The following is an 18,152-nucleotide window of genomic DNA, read 5'->3' on the forward strand; positions in this document are numbered from 1 at the left end:
TCTATAATGACTAATTATGTTTACATTTCAATCAGGATTCACTAATCAGAATACTAAATGTTACTGTATATGTATGAATTTTCTTTCTTGATCCCAGTACTGAAAATAATGTGTGTGAACGTGGGCAAAAGTTAGAACAATGACTGTCTGTTCCTTGGTACAAATCTTCAGACTGATATTTGAATGCTTATCTACTCGAGAAGGCCTTGAGTCATAAATTATATTAAATTGGTAGGGAGGCGGATGTGGAAAGGCTGGAGAGACAGCCTTTGTACTGGAACGGATATAGCACGGATTGGGGATGGAACTAAGGACGCCATTTTCAGTTTATTACCTGTGGTAACCTGTATTGTGGCAGTACTCTCTTGAATAAAGGCTGTATCTTGACTTTTAAGACCGGGCTCTGTCCATTCCTATAAAATAAGGGTCTTACAAATTCTTATGAATTGACAGAGTGTTTAATTTTAATTGGGAATTAAAACAGAGGAATTATAGTCCTTCAACAATTGGTCCTTCGAAGCCGGGATCTAAAAATCCGTCCCTGCCATCTGGAGGTCATACGCCTGAAAAATCGTGCACGTTATTAAAAAGACCTGGCTTCTGGATTAAGGTTAAAAACAGGCTGGTATACACTACAGACGTATGGTGACAGATCCAAACGAACAGTGCTTTTCCCAGTCGGCAGCAGGTCAGTAGCCTTTATTCTCGAATTTGGGAGGGATTATTTAGGATATTTATTGATTAAAATGTTATAAAGGAGTTGGATTTCATCAATAATAGGTGCTTGAATATTCTGAACAAATACAATGGGTTTCTACCTTGGGTTTTAACCAAAATCGATAGGAAGGAAACAGGTCTGAAATTGACCTGTGGTAAGGTGCACTACCATAAATAAACTAGAGCTTAATAAATCCTGGTTTTGCCACCCGGAAGGTTATTAAGGAGGGATATAGTACGCATTGGAGAATTAGGACACTTGTTCCGTACAAATAGAATAGCCATTAATTCAAAAAGCATACCTAAATAAAGTTTGAACCTGAGTCTATCTGTATATGGGAAGTAGTCTGACTATCAAGAAGTAGCAGATAAGATATATATAAAACAGGTGAGGATAAATTAGGCTTGGTGAGAAGGCAGGGTAATTCTAGGCGAACAGAATAATTGAACCTGTACAATGTTGAAAGAAATTAATATCCAAAAAGGAGAGGTTAACTTAGTGTAGAGTAGTGAGATATGAGATATTAACGTTGAAAGTCCCAAGGAGAATATCCTTAGTTTAGAGTAGTGAGATATGAGATAATAACGTTGAAAGTCCCAAGGAGAATATCCTTAGTGTAGAGTAGTGAGATATGAGATATTAACGTTGAAAGTCCCAAGGAGAATATCCTTAGTGTAGAGTAGTGAGATATGAGATATTAACGTTGAAAGTCCCAAGGAGAATATCCTTAGTGTAGAGTAGTGAGATATGAGATATTAACGTTGAAAGTCCCAAGGAGAATATCCTTAGTGTAGAGTAGTGAGATATGAGATATTAACGTTGAAAGTCCCAAGGAGAATATCCTTAGTGTAGAGTAGTGAGATATGAGATATTAACGTTGAAAGTCCCAAGGAGAATATCCTTAGTGTAGAGTAGTGAGATATGAGATATTAACGTTGAAAGTCCCAAGGAGAATATCCTTAGTGTAGAGTAGTGAGATATGAGATATTAACGTTGAAAGTCCCAAGGAGAATATCCTTAGTGTAGAGTAGTGAGATATGAGATATTAACGTTGAAAGTCCCAAGGAGAATATCCTTAGTCTAGAGTAGTGAGATATGAGATATTAACGTTGAAAGTCCCAAGGAGAATATCCTTAGTCTAGAGTAGTGAGATATGAGATATTAACGTTGAAAGTCCCAAGGAGAATATCCTTAGTGTAGAGTAGTGAGATATGAGATATTAACGTTGAAAGTCCCAAGGAGAATATCCTTAGTGTAGAGTAGTGAGATATGAGATATTAACGTTGAAAGTCCCAAGGAGAATATCCTACGGGTGAAATGTAATGTCTGATCAAAAGTCTTCTATAGACGTGGTTCACAGGAAGGAAAATACATACGGACTATTTTTAAAGAGACACACACATAATAAAGTAATTAAGTAACGGTAAATTGTAAATTCGTAGAAAGACACGCACATAGAATTTTAAATTAAATATAGAAAGGCATAGATAAGTGATTAGATACCATAGCTACTAGTAACGGTAAGGATTAAGAATGGGTGGAAATTCCTCAAAAGGAAGCTCCGGAACTAACGGGAGACGAGCGTTATATGGAACAGAGAGACAAGAGAAACATTGATTTCGGTCTAAAATGGAGAAAGAAATATGATTTTGATGGTCGTCTAAATGTAGAAAAGCTGGAATCACTTATAAAACAGATACATAAGGAATGTGGAAATAATGTGAAAAAGCAGAATGAACAGGGGTTATACACAGCTGGAGTTTGGCTTTCAGAAGCAAAAAAGAGAGTTGGAGGCGCAGGAAAAAATGTTAAATCTAACAAGAGTCAAGAGGCGCTGCCCTCCGCTCCCGCAGATGAAAAAGTTAACCAATTGGGTGGAGGTGAGGGTAACAAACTATATCTTCCTCGATTATACCAACAATACAGAGATAATCCAGTCGACGAAATAGTGGTTGTAAGAATACGGCTGCAGGAGCTACCTGTGAAATTACCACCCATGTATGTGGATCCCGCTGAAGCCGAGGGAGGTATAATGGAGTTAGAGAAGGGAATAAAGTCGAGAAAAGTGGATGAGGTGAGTCAAAAGAAAAATATAAAATGTTTTAATTGTAACGAAATTTGACATTTCGCCCGGGAGTGCAACACTCCCTGCAAACGTCGTCAACAAGGTTGTAATTTAACTGAGGGGAAGGTCAGAGGCGACAATCGGGTAAAAAAAAGGAAGGGTCAGATACAAAGAGAGCGAGATTAAGGAGAATCCTGAGGGAAAACTTTGGGTCATTTAATTAGGGCTATTTTCTGTTGTACAGAGGCCGGAGTTACAAATTTAAACAGAGAAGATGGGTCTATTTGCGGAGAATCTCAGTCAGTTCCAGTGTTGGTGGTATAGTGGTGAGCGCAGCAGTCTTACCAACGGCAATCCACGGTTCGGTTCCCAGCTGAGGCGGTTAACTAAAAATGATATTAGATTGTAATTCATGTATTTGTATGTTTTGCCTGAAACAAATACGGTCGCTAGTGTTTGTAAAAGATATGAACTGAACGTTTATTATGTGTTTTAGATTGAATTGAAAAAAGTCATTAAAAATAATGGCGAGACAATTTCGATGTAATACGCTATTTTGCCCAAAATGATCTGGTGGAATAATGTATTGAGATGGGAGTCGTATTTAAATAAATGTATTATAGAAGAGAAAGTCACCTAAAGTTAAATGTAGGGAATAACGGAGAGATACGATACAATTCCGTGCTATCCGGATGTTATAGCTCTTTATGAATCAACTGACATACGATAAATTTAGCACAAAACATGGTACGTTTAAATGTTAGGGTATAGAAAGTTGAGAAGTTTGGTTGATTTTACTTTGTTGATAGAATTTAAAGCAGAACTCAATCTGAATAGGGAATATATCTTTTACAGAGGCAGGCTGATTTGAAGGTAAAACTGCTTCATTTTACGTTGACTACACAACAATCTCCCTCAAATAATGACAGAGAAAATGGGTTGTGGCATTTAGAGGGAAAATGCATTATAGCTTTGAGTTACTTTACAAAAGTGGCTAAAAGTTCCAAATACATTTTTAAAAAAGGAGCTGAATATCGTAAGGATAGTCTGAAAAGATGCTACAGCAACAGAATTGCTAGGCGTTCCATTGGGCTATATTTGGCTATAATATAGGTAGGTGAATATCATAAGGATAGTCTGAAAAGATGCTACAGCAACAGAATTGCTAGGCGTTCCATTGGGCTATATTTGGCTATAATATAGGTGGGTAAGAATAGTTGAATCGTAAAAAGTTGTGTTTTTTTTCCCCGAGTATTGATTTTTGGTTAGGTAACGCCAGTGAATTCGAACAAGAAGTTAACGTATTCTAAACATGATCTGTTTTCATTACGGGGAACATTGAAATGTCTACAATAGGGTATGGCTGCCTAGGAATGTTTTATTTTAAAGGGACAGTGCACATTTATCACAGTTGTTTGAGTGTAATGGCAGGGTATAACATATTTTGGGGCGACAATTTGGAGATAGACTGAATGAGTTACATGAAACATCGAGGAAATTTAAAACGAATGGTTTGATGGGATTATCATAATTATTAGGTTTCGTTGTTGTAGTAAACGTTTGGGTTAAGGGGATTTCCCTGTTCCCAGGGATAAGATATCTTAAAGGGGTACACTCACATATGGAATATTATTTATTTTCTGAGTTTGAATTAGACAAGTGAATGAAAATGGTTAAAGATAAAGGGTTCTTTAATATGTCTAATATGGTGATGAACATGAATGTAAAGGGGTGGTGTGACCTTTGACCTTATCATGGCTCTCTCTTGGGGTCTGATCAGCCTCAGGGGAGAGCCATTTGTATAATGAATTTGTGGTCATTTGGGTTACTAGTTTTAAGGTAAATTAATTATAATGGAGTTATAGTTTTGGGTTAGAATTTTAGTTTGAACTGCAGATGAGAAAGTGGTTCAGGATATTTTACAATATTAGCTGTGAAGTTTTTGAATTGGCTATTATTGATTTGTTATTACAACAGAAAAAAAATCCTATTTATCATTGAGAATAAATAGGGGGAGATGAGATTCATTGAGGTTTGGATAGGATATATATTAAGCCAATAGGGCAGGAAATTACATAGAAAAATAAGTTTCAGTTCTTAGGGGTGGTTAATTACGGTAGATAAGGTATCTCAAACTATGAAACATATATTAAATTATTGATGTGACTGATTTTTAAGGTTAACCCATGTTATTTTTAGAAAAAATACAGTGGATTCCCGAAGGAGAGATTCCATTAACACAGTAAAGAGATAGAATATGTTTAGCATTCGTTTTGGCTTTAATTAAACATTTAGAATATGTTTATTTAAATAGTATTAAAGTTTGACAGGGATTTATGACATCTGTGGAGATTCAGGATTAGGGATAGGATCGAGAACCTTAATTAACCTATATAAGGACTTTAGACATTGACACCATAGACATGTTTTTTCAAATAAAAAAATCCATTAATTTTAGATAAAGCCAAACAGGTGAGACATTTAGTTAAGAGGTATCTGTGTTCATTTCCTCTCTGCTCTGTAACAACTATGTTGCTTCCAAATTTTAAAAGTAGATAAGACACTTGACAGAGAATTGGTACAGGATAAATATGAATGGATGCCAAAGGGAGAATTGGACAGACATGATAATGTCAGAACATAAGGATAATTTACTAATCTTACCTAACTCATTATTTAGGGTAGATACGGTTGTTACCTGGGCAGAGCCAGGTATCAAAAGGGGGATGGGTAAGTTAGTGGCCTATTGGATAAGAAACTAATAATAAAACAATTGCTAACAAATAGGCATAGAAGTTAGAGATATAATCAGATAAAACATATGAGAAACTGTTTGTTAACCAAGCCTGTATGTCCAGGATTTTATGCATTACAGGTGAACTACAGGTGAAGTCACTCAATACAGTCCCTGAGGCTTGTTGGGGGGACCATACCAAGGACTCCTGGTGACAGCTAGCTGAAAGAGCTACCCGGATTCATATCACACGGTGGGAGGGTAAGACACTCTGACACTGTCGAACAATAACAGTGTTTGAGAGGAGAACTGTAATTAACAGAATATCTCGAATGAAGATCTCCTTTCTGTCATTTCATCCCAGGCAGAGGAAGTATTGTATAAAGGTACGAATTAACATTAAAACGGTAAAGACCCAGGATCTCGGGTTATGGTATGTAGGCTTCAACCAGTTTTCAACTGATACTATGGTACCGTTCCAGGTGGCAGAGGTTAGAGTTGATAAGGAGAATCTGGTCGGCCGGAGTTCAACCAATCTCTCTAACACAACGGATATTCCTAGTGTAATCATCCAGGGTAAAGGACCAGTACGAATAGTTCAGACCAAAGACCTTAAAGAAGTTATAGAGGTGGAGACTGGGTTTGGGGATTCCAATTTATGGTTGGAATGGATTCAATATACGGCCAGATCAGTAGCTAAAGAAGAATGTTATGCCTGTGCAAATGCAAAACCCCAGTTGACAACAATCCCTTTTCCACTTAATGGAATTAATTCCCCTAAGGGAATGGCCTGTATGGTAAAGCTGTTCATGAAAGCAGGAATGCCAGAAAATGACAGTTGTATTGATTTGCACTATTTATATCCCCAGGTTCCCCTTAAATCAAGACCTCCTCCCTTTACAGTGACCAGAGGAGAATATTACTGTTTGGCCCGGTACAGTACACATGGGAAATATGTGGGGGAAGTTAGTACCTGCAATAAGACAGAGAATATTACCACTAACAAGACCATGTCTGATTTGACAGGCTGGTTGAACTCTGGGGATTTCAATAAGGTAAAGTTTGCCAGGGCTGACATCTGGTGGTTGTGTGGGGGAATGACGTTATGGCCAGTATTACCGGCAGATTGGACAGGATTATGTACCCTTGTACATTTGGGAATGCCTTTCACACTCATTCAACATCAAGACATGAAGTTAGCCAAACGGGAGAAAAGAGGTACTCCATCTGGGTCTTTTGATGACAGAGTATATATTGATAACATTGGGGTTCCACGAGGGGTGCCAGATGAGTTCAAAGCAAGAAATCAGATCCTAGCAGGATTAGAGTCAAGCATTTTCTGGTGGTCTACTCTCAAGAAGAACGTGGACTGGATTAATTATATTTATTATAATCAACAGCGCTTTATCAAATATACCAGAGATGCTATTAAAGGTTTGGCAGAACAGACTGAAGCAACCAGCCTGATGGCTTGGCAGAATAGAATTGCATTAGATATGTTAATGGCTGAAAAGGGAGAAGTATGCGTGATTATCAGGACCATTATCAGGACCAACACAGTTCCGGACGAATCATTGACCGATGCCTCAGCTGGTTTGACCACCCTGGCTCACGGTTTGGCAGAAAACTCTGGGGTGGATACTTATCTGACTACTTGGTTTGATAGTATGTTTGGAAAAAGGAAACATGTTCTGATCACTGTATTATGGGCTACATTCATCTGTGTGACTGTTTTAGTTTTATGTGGCTGTTGTCTAATTCCCTGAGGCCTTATTTCCAGGACTCTGGAGAAATAGATGACAATAGATGGTGAGGTACGAGGGGATTCCAGGTTCTGAACCGTGGAATGCTGAATGCATGTCTATAGAACAAGTGGACGAATCTGGATCCTTGATTTGCGGGGAATTTATGTTTGAGGAGACCATTTGATGTTTAGGGAGGCTAGGTTGTATCCTGTTTCAATATTAGACTGTTTTTTTAATGAAGATTGTAACGAAAATCCTGATAAGAAGAGTTATGATTCTGATGTATTGGGTATTAAAACATAGAGTAATTTAATTCCTTTAACATCATTCTACTACTGTATAGCCTGGTTGTTGTTATTAAATGGTGCTTTGTATCAGTCATTCTACTACTGTATAGCCTGGTTGTTAGTGTTATTAAATAATGCTTTGTATCAGTCATTCTACTACTGTATAGCCTGGTTGTTGTTATTAAATGGTGCTTTGTATCAGTCATTCTTCTACTGTATAACCTGGTTGTTGTTATTAAATGGTGCTTTGTATCAGTCATTCTACTACTGTATAGCCTGGCTGTTAGTGTTGTTATTAAATGGTGCTTTGTATCAGTCATTCTACTACTGTATAGCCTGGTTGTTAGTGTTGTTATTAAATGGGGCTTTGTATCAGTCATTCTACTACTGTATAGCCTGGTTGTTATTAAATGGGGCTTTGTATCAGTCATTCTACTACTGTATAGCCTGGTTGTTAGTGTTGTTATTAAATGGTGCTTTGTATCAGTCATTCTACTACTGTATAGCCTGGTTGTTAGTGTTGTTATTAAATGGTGCTTTGTATCAGTCATTCTACTACTGTATAGCCTGGTTGTTGTTATTAAATGGTGCTTTGTATCAGTCATTCTTCTACTGTATAGCCTGGTTGTTGTTATTAAATGGTGCTTTGTATCAGTCATTCTACTACTGTATAGCCTGGTTGTTGTTATTAAATGGTGCTTTGTATCAGTCATTCTACTACTGTATAGCCTGGTTGTTAGTGTTGTTATTAAATGGTGCTTTGTATCAGTCATTCTACTACTGTATAGCCTGGTTGTTGTTATTAAATGGTGCTTTGTATCAGTCATTCTACTACTGTATAGCCTGGTTGTTAGTGTTGTTATTAAATGGTGCTTTGTATCAGTCATTCTTCTACTGTATAGCCTGGTTGTTGTTATTAAATGGTGCTTTGTATCAGTCATTCTACTACTGTATAGCCTGGTTGTTAGTGTTGTTATTAAATGGTGCTTTGTATCAGTCATTCTACTACTGTATAGCCTGGTTGTTAGTGTTGTTATTAAATGGTGCTTTGTATCAGTCATTCTACTACTGTATAGCCTGGTTGTTGTTAATAAATGGGGCTTTGTATCAGTCATTCTTCTACTGTATTTCCTGGTTGTTAGTGTTGTTATTAAATGGTGCTTTGTATCAGTCATTCTTCTACTGTATAGCCTGGTTGTTAGTGTTGTTATTATATGGTGCTTTGTATCAGTCATTCTTCTACTGTATAGCCTGGTTGTTGTTATTAAATGGTGCTTTGTATCAGTCATTCTACTACTGTATAGCCTGGTTGTTAGTGTTGTTATTAAATGGTGCTTTGTATCAGTCATTCTTCTACTGTATAGCCTGGTTGTTGTTATTAAATGGTGCTTTGTATCAGTCATTCTACTACTGTATAGCCTGGTTGTTAGTGTTGTTATTAAATGGTGCTTTGTATCAGTCATTCTTCTACTGTATAGCCTGGTTGTTGTTATTAAATGGTGCTTTGTATCAGTCATTCTTCTACTGTATAGCCTGGTTGTCAGTTTTGTTATTAAATGGGGACTTTGTATCAGTCATTCTACTACTGTATAGCCTGGTTGTTAGTGTTGTTATTAAATGGTGCTTTGTATCAGTCATTCTACTACTGTATAGCCTGGTTGTTGTTATTAAATGGTGCTTTGTATCAGTCATTCTAATACTGTATAGCCTGGTTGTTAGTGTTGTTATTAAATGGTGCTTTGTATCAGCCGTTCTACTACTGTATAGCCTGGTTGTTGTTTTTAAATGGTGCTTTGTATCAGTCATTCTTCTACTGTATAGCCTGGTTGTTAGTGTTGTTATTAAATGGTGCTTTGTATCAGTCATTCTACTACTGTATAGCCTGGTTGTTAGTGTAATGCTGACATATGTGTATATAAAGAGGTACAGAATACATATCTATCTGAACCAACCACACATGGGTCTATAATGAGGTAGAGAACACATATCTATCTGAACCAACCACACATGGGTCTATAATGAGGTACAGAATACATATCTATCTGAACCAACCACACATGTGTCTATAATGAGGTACAGAACACATATCTATCTGAACCAACCACACATGTGTCTATAATGAGGTACAGAACACATATCTAACTGAACCAACCACACATGGGTCTATAATGAGGTACAGAACACATCTATCTGAACCAACCACACATGGGTCTATAATGAGGTACAGAATACATATCTATCTGAACCAACCACACATTGGTCTATAATGAGGTACAGAACACATATCTATCTGAACCAACCACACATGGGTCTATAATGAGGTACAGAATACATATCTATCTGAACCAACCACACATGGGTATATAATGAGGTACAGAACACATCTATCTGAACCAACCACACATGGGTCTATAATGAGGTACAGAATACATATCTATCTGAACCAACCACACATGGGTCTATAATGAGGTACAGAATACATATCTATCTCAACCAACCACACATGGGTCTATAATGAGGTACAGAACACATCTATCTGAACCAACCACACATGGATCTATAATGAGGTACAGAACACATATCTATCTGAACCAACCACACAAGGGTCTATAATGAGGTACAGAATACATATGTAACTGAACCAACCACACATGGGTATATAATGAGGTACAGAACACATATCTAGCTGAACCAACCATAGAACCACTGAAAGCTCCGGTTAGGGTTAGGGTTGGGTTAGATTTAGGGTTAGGGTTGGGTTAGGGTTTGCGTTGGTGTTAGGGTTGGGTTAGGGTTAAGGATAGGGTTAGGATTGTGAATAGGGTTGGATTGAAGTTAGGGTTAGAGTTGGGGTTGGGTTAGGGTTGGGTTAGGCTTGGGTTGGTGTTGGGGTTAGGTTAGGGTTAGGGTTGGGTTAGGGTTGGGTTGGGTTAGGGTTGGGTTGGTGTTGGGCTTCGGTTAGGGTTAGGGTTGGGTTAGGGTTGGGTTGGTGTTCAGGTTAGGTTTTGGTTAGGGTTCGAGTTGGGTTAGGGTTAGGTTAGGGTTTGGGTTGGTGTTAGGGTTAGGGTTAGGGTTAGGGTTGTGAATAGGGTTGGGTTGAAGCTAGGGTTAGGGTTAGGGTTGGGTTGGTGTTCAGGTTAGGTTTTGGTTAGGGTTAGAGTTGGGTTAGGGTTAGGGTTAGGGTTGGGTTAGGATTAGTGTTAGTGTTGGATTAGTGCTGGGTTGGTGTTAGGTTTAGGGTTAGGGTTGGGTTAGGATTAGAGTTAGGGTTGGGTTGGTGTTAGGGTTGGGTTAGGATTAGAGTTGGGGTTGGGTTAGGGTTGCATTAGGGTTAGGGTTGGGTTAGAGTTGGGGTTGAGTTAGGGTTGGATTAGGGTTAGGTTAGGGTTAGGGTTGGATTAGGGTTGGGTTAGGGTTAGGGTTGAGTTAGGTTTGGGTTAGGGTTGGATTAGGGTTGGGTTGGGGTTAAGGATTGAGTTGGGTTAGTGTTGGGTTGGGTTAGGGTTAGTGTTGGGTTGGGTTAAGGATATAGTTGGGTTAGGGTTGGGTTGGGATTGGGTTGGGTTAGGGTTGGATTAGGGTTGGGTTAGGGTTGGTTTGGGTTGGTTTAGGGTTAAGGATATAGTTGGGTTAGGGTTGGTTTAGGGTTGGGTTGGTTTAGGGTTAAGGATATAGTTAGGGTTGGGTTGGTTTAGGGTTAAGGATATAGTTGGGTTAGGGTTGGGTTGGTTTAGGGTTAAGGATATAGTTTGGTTAGGTTAGTGTTGGGTTGGGTTAGGATTGGTTGGGTTAGGGTTGGATTAGGGTTAGGATTGAGTTAGGGTTAAGGATTGAGTTGGGTCAGGTTAGTGTTGGGTTGGGTTAGGTTAGTGTTGGGTTAGGGTTGGGTTAGGGTTAGGGTTTAGTTAGGGTTAAGGATTGAGTTGGGGTTGGGTTATGGTTGGGTTAGGTTTAGGGTTGGGATAGGGTTAAGGGTTAGGGTTAGGGTTGGGATTGGGTTATGGTTGGGTTAGGTTTAGGGTTGGGATAGGGTTAAGGATAGAGTTGGGTTAGGGTTGGTTTAGGGTTAGGGTTGGGTTAGGTTTAGGGTTGGGTTAGGGTTGGTTTAGGGTTGGGTTGGGTTAAGGTTAGGTTTAGGGTTGGGTTAGGGTTGGGTTGGGTTAGTGTTGGTTTAGGGTTAAGGATATAGTTGGGTTAGGTTAGTATTGGGTTGGGTTAGGGTTAAGGATATAGTTGGGTTAGGGTTAGGTTAGTGTTTGGTTGGGTTAGGGTTAGGGTTAAGGATGTAGTTGTGTTAGGGTTAGGTTAGTGTTGGGTTGGGTTAGGGTTGGTTTAGGGTTAGGTTAGTGTTGGGTTGGGTTAGGATTTGGCTAGGGTTAGGGTTGGTTTAGGGTTAGGCTTAGGGTTGGGTTGGGTTGGTTTAGGGTTAGGGTTAGGTTAGTGTTGGGTTGGGTTGAAGCCAGCGTGGATGTGGATGGACTTGAGAATAAGGTTTAGGATATATAGTTAATTCTCTGACTGTATTGCCTATAGAATAAGGTTGAGGATATATAGTTAATTCTCTGACTGTATTGACTATAGAATAAGGTTGAGGATATATAGTTAATTCTCTGACTGTATTGACTATAGAATAAGGTTGAGGATATATAGTTAATTCTCTGACTGTATTGACTATAGAATAAGGGTTAGGATATATAGGATATATAGTTAATTGACTATAGAATAAGGGTTAGGATATATAGGATATATAGTTAATTCTCTGACTGTATTGACCCACTAAGTGGGTGGGGTTATATCCTTCCTGTTTGGCCCTGTCCGGGGGTGTCCTCGGATGGGTCCACAGTGTCTCCTGACCCCTCCTGTCTCAGCCTCCAGTATTTATGCTGCAGTAGTTTATGTGTCGGGGGGCTGGGGTCAGTTTGTTATATCTGGAGTACTTCTCCTGTCCTATTCGGTGTCCTGTGTGAATCTAAGTGTGCGTTCTCTAATTCTCTCCTTCTCTCTTTCTTTCTCTCTCTCGGAGGACCTGAGCCCTAGGACCATGCCCCAGGACTACCTGACATGATGACTCCTTGCTGTCCCCAGTCCACCTGGCCATGCTGCTGCTCCAGTTTCAACTTCCACCTGACTGTGCTGCTGCTCTAGTTTCAACTGTTCTGCCTTATTATTATTCGACCATGCTGGTCATTTATGAACATTTGAACATCTTGGCCATGTTCTGTTATAATCTCCACCCGGCACAGCCAGAAGAGGACTGGCCACCCCACATAGCCTGGTTCCTCTCTAGGTTTCTTCCTAGGTATTGGCCTTTCTAGGGAGTTTTTCCTAGCCACCGTGCTTCTACACCTGCATTGCTTGCTGTTTGGGGTTTTAGGCTGGGTTTCTGTACAGCACTTTGAGATATCAGCTGATGTACGAAGGGCTATATAAATACATTTGATTTGATTTGAAATAAATTTGATTTGAAAATAAATTTGATTTGATTTGATATAGAATAAGGTTGAGGATATATAGTTAATTCTCTGACTGTATTGACTATAGAATAAGGTTGAGGATATATAGTTAATTCTCTGACTGTATTGACTATAGAATAAGGTTGAGGATATATAGTTAATTCTCTGACTGTATTGACTATAGAATAAGGTTGAGGATATATAGTTAATTCTCTGACTGTATTGACTATAGAATAAGGTTGAGGATATATAGTTAATTCTCTGACTGTATTGACTATAGAATAAGGTTTAGGATATATAGTTAATTCTCTGACTGTATTGACTATAGAATAAGGTTGAGGATATATAGTTAATTCTCTGACTGTATTGACTATAGAATAAGGTTGAGGATATATAGTTAATTCTCTGACTGTATTGACTATAGAATAAGGTTTAGGATATATAGTTAATTCTCTGACTGTATTGACTATAGAATAAGGTTGAGGATATATAGTTAATTCTCTGACTGTATTGACTATAGAATAAGGTTGAGGATATATAGTTAATTCTCTGACTGTATTGACTATAGAATAAGGTTTGAGGATACATAGTTAATTCTCTGACTGTATTGACTATAGAATAAGGTTGAGGATATATAGTTAATTCTCTGACTGTATTGACTATAGAATAAGGTTGAGGATATATAGTTAATTCTCTGACTGTATTGACTATAGAATAAGGTTGAGGATATATAGTTAATTCTCTGACTGTATTGACTATAGAATAAGGTTGAGGATATATAGTTAATTCTCTGACTGTATTGACTATAGAATAAGGTTTAGCATATATAGTTAATTCTCTGACTGTATTGACTATAGAATAAGGTTTAGCATATATAGTTAATTCTCTGACTGTATTGACTATAGAATAAGGTTGAGGATATATAGTTAATTCTCTGACTGTATTGACTATAGAATAAGGTTTGAGGATATATAGTTAATTCTCTGACTGTATTGACTATAGAATAAGGTTGAGGATATATAGTTAATTCTCTGACTGTATTGACTATAGAATAAGGTTGAGGATATATAGTTAATTCTCTGACTGTATTGACCCAGTTGAATCCCATTTCTGGTCCTGTAAACAGAAACAGAACAACATACATGGAAATGAGTTCAACACGTTTTAATGTATTTTAATCATGTTCATTTGTATCTCTCTCTGTATGACAGATTCTCAGTAGGTTTCCATGGTCCATTAACAGCCTGGCAGGTCTACACAGTGAGAGAGGGAGGGCGAGAGGGGGGGAGAGAGAGGGGGGGGGAGAGAGGGGGGGGTAGAGAGAGGGGGGCAGAGAGAGGGGGGGGAGAGAGGGGGGGGTAGAGAGGGGGGGTAGAGAGAGGGGGGGAGAGAGGGGGGGGTAGAGAGAGGGGGGGAGAGAGGGGGGGGGGAGAGGGGGGGAGAGAGGGGGGGGTAGAGAGAGGGGGGGAGAGAGGGGGGGGGGAGAGGGGGGGGAGAGAGAGGGGGGGAGAGAGGGAGGGAGAGAGAGAGAGAGAGAGAGAGAGATTCTTTAACCAGTTTGGCTCATTGGACAGGTCAGAGTCTATGTTTGTGAGAGAGAGGGGAGTGTGGAGACGGAGAGAGGAGCGAAGAGACAGAGGGAGATACTACAGACATTATCACAACCTGCCACTAGAGGAAGACAAATAAACCGTTTTGTTAGTTTGTCATTCTTACATTCATTTACATTCATGGTCACAAAACAATCAATTTGTATGTCTCTGATTGGTTAGGTCAGGGTGTGATGTGGGGTGGGCATTCTATGTTTTGGCTGGGTATGGTTCAGGGACAGCTGTCTATCGTTGTCTCTGATTGGTTAGGTCAGGGTGTGATGTGGGGTGGGCATTCTATGTTTTGGCTGGGTATGGTTCAGGGACAGCTGTCTATCGTTGTCTCTGATTGGTTAGGTCAGGGTGTGATGTGGGGTGGGCATTCTATGTTTTGGCTGGGTATGGTTCAGGGACAGCTGTCTATCGTTGTCTCTGATTGGTTAGGTCAGGGTGTGATGTGGGGTGGGCATTCTATGTTTTGGCTGGGTATGGTTCAGGGACAGCTGTCTATCGTTGTCTCTGATTGGGAACCATACTTAGGTAGCCCTTTTCCCTCCTTTCAGTGTGGGAAGTTAACTTTGTTAGTGGCTCTTTGCCCTGTAAGCTTCACGGTTGTTTTTTTATAGAGCTCTGGTCAAAGTAGTGCACTATGTAGGCAATAGGGTGTTATAGAGCTCTGGTCAAAGTAGTGCACTATGTAGGCATTAGGGTGTTATAGAGCTCTGGTCAAAGTAGTGCACTATATAGGCAATAGGGTGTTATAGAGCTCTGGTCAAAGTAGTGCACTATGTAGGCAATAGGGTGTTATAGAGCTCTGGTCAAAGTAGTGCACTATGTAGGCAATAGGGTGTTATAGAGCTCTGGTCAAAGTAGTGCACTATGTAGGCAATAGGGTGTTATAGAGCTCTGGTCAAAGTAGTGCACTATGTAGGCAATATGGTGTTATAGAGCTCTGGTCAAAGTAGTTCACTATGTAGGCAATAGGGTGTTATAGAGCTCTGGTCTAAAGTAGTGTACCACAGTATGTAGGGAATAGGGTGTTATAGAGCTCTGGTCTAAAGTAGTGTACCACAGTATGTAGGCAATAGGGTGTTATAGAGCTCTGGTCAAAGTAGTGTACTACACTATGTAGGGAATAGGGTGTTATAGAGCTCTGGTCTAAAGTAGTGTACCACAGTATGTAGGCAATAGGGTGTTATAGAGCTCTGGTCAAAGTAGTGTACCACAGTATGTAGGGAATAGGGTGTTATAGAGCTCTGGTCTAAAGTAGTGTACTACACTATGTAGGGAATAGGGTGTTATAGAGCTCTGGTCTAAAGTAGTGTACCACAGTATGTGGGGAATAGGGTGTTATAGAGCTCTGGTCAAAGTAGTGCACTATGTAGGCAATATGGTGTTATAGAGCTCTGGTCAAAGTAGTTCACTATGTAGGCAATAGGGTGTTATAGAGCTCTGGTCTAAAGTAGTGTACCACAGTATGTAGGGAATAGGGTGTTATAGAGCTCTGGTCTAAAGTAGTGTACCACAGTATGTAGGCAATAGGGTGTTATAGAGCTCTGGTCAAAGTAGTGTACTACACTATGTAGGGAATAGGGTGTTATAGAGCTCTGGTCTAAAGTAGTGTACCACAGTATGTAGGCAATAGGGTGTTATAGAGCTCTGGTCAAAGTAGTGTACCACAGTATGTAGGGAATAGGGTGTTATAGAGCTCTGGTCTAAAGTAGTGTACTACACTATGTAGGGAATAGGGTGTTATAGAGCTCTGGTCTAAAGTAGTGTACCACAGTATGTGGGGAATAGGGTGTTATAGAGCTCTGGTCTAAAGCAGTGCACTATGTAGGGAATAGGGTGTTATAGAGCTCTGGTCAAAGTAGTGCACTACTATTCCCCATAATGCACCACACAGCCCTATGGGCCCTGGTCAAAGTAGTGCACTATATAGGGAATAGGGTGCCACTTTGGGACAGAAACTCAGACTTGAATCACTGGTCCTGGAGACTGCTAGTTGTTCATACGGTGTTGTTTTTAATGATTAACCTTGAAATGCAGTGGGCTGAATCAGGGTCACACAGTGTTTGTTGGAAGTCTTAAACAAATCTACTCTAAGGTATCACCACAAACACATGGTTCTGGGCTTAAAGAAAGAAGACACCTGTACCATGTCATATGTGGAGTTGAAATGGATTCCATTTGGGGTTTTTTCACCCCAATATTACACTTTATATACATCACAGATGACTGAAATATAGCAAACCCCTTTGGCATAGAAACACCGGATTTTAGGTATAAAAAAATGAATTCTTTATTAATTATGAAATTATAAAAAATATGAATAACATTCCACCATGAGGTCACTAGGTAATAATGATACAATATGAATAACATTCCACCATGAGGTCACTAGGTAATAATGATACAATATGAATAACATTCCACCATGAGGTCACTAGGTAATAATGATACAATATGAATAACATTCCACCATGAGGTCACTAGGTAATAATGATACAATATGAATAACATTCCACCATGAGGTCACTCGGTAATAATGATACAATATGAATAACATTCCACCATGAGGTCACTAGGTAATAATGATACAATATGAATAACATTCCACCATGAGGTCACTAGGTAGTAATGATACAATATGAATAACATTCCACCATGAGGTCACTAGGTAATAATGATACAATATGAATAACATTCCACCATGAGGTCACTCGGTAATAATGATACAATATGAATAACATTCCACCATGAGGTCACTAGGTAATAATGATACAATATGAATAACATTCCACCATGAGGTCACTAGGTAGTAATGATACAATATGAATAACATTCCACCATGAGGTCACTAGGTAATAATGATACAATATGAATAACATTCCACCATGAGGTCACTAGGTAGTAATGATACAATATGAATAACATTCCACCATGAGGTCACTAGGTAATAATGATACAATATGAATAACATTCCACCATGAGGTCACTAGGTAATAATGATACAATATGAATAACATTCCACCATGAGGTCACTAGGTCATCTGACTGCAGGAAAGCAGTAGCTACACAGCGATGTTATTGTAAACCCAAGGCTTTTCTGGTAAACAGGTTAAACTGGGTTTCTGATGATGCTGACATGGGGTCAGTTCCACTAAACTTTAACAGAACTGATGGAATCCTAAATTAATCAGTAACAAAAATTACACAAAGTTTCTTGACATTGGGGAGGTGAATAAACTGTTCCCTTGGTTTCTTTCTCAACACAAAGGAAACTCTCACTGACTTGACATGTTCTGGTCTTGAATTCGGGCTGCAAGGTAAGAATCCTACCAGGAATTATTCATGTAGGATGTTGGTAGAATGTTGAAGTTGGGATAGTAAGGATCCTACCAGGGGTTATTCATGTAGGATGTTGGTAGAAAGTTGGTAGAAAGTTGAAGATACAGAGCCACTTGTCATCAGAAAGGTGATCTCTCAGCAGAATATTTAAATTACTTGACAGGTTCTGGTTGTGAATTCAGGCTACAAGGTAAGACTCTTCCCAGGGAT

Source organism: Oncorhynchus kisutch, unplaced genomic scaffold, assembly GCF_002021735.2.
Source record: "Oncorhynchus kisutch isolate 150728-3 unplaced genomic scaffold, Okis_V2 Okis06b-Okis10b_hom, whole genome shotgun sequence".
Lineage (NCBI taxonomy): Eukaryota > Metazoa > Chordata > Actinopteri > Salmoniformes > Salmonidae > Oncorhynchus > Oncorhynchus kisutch.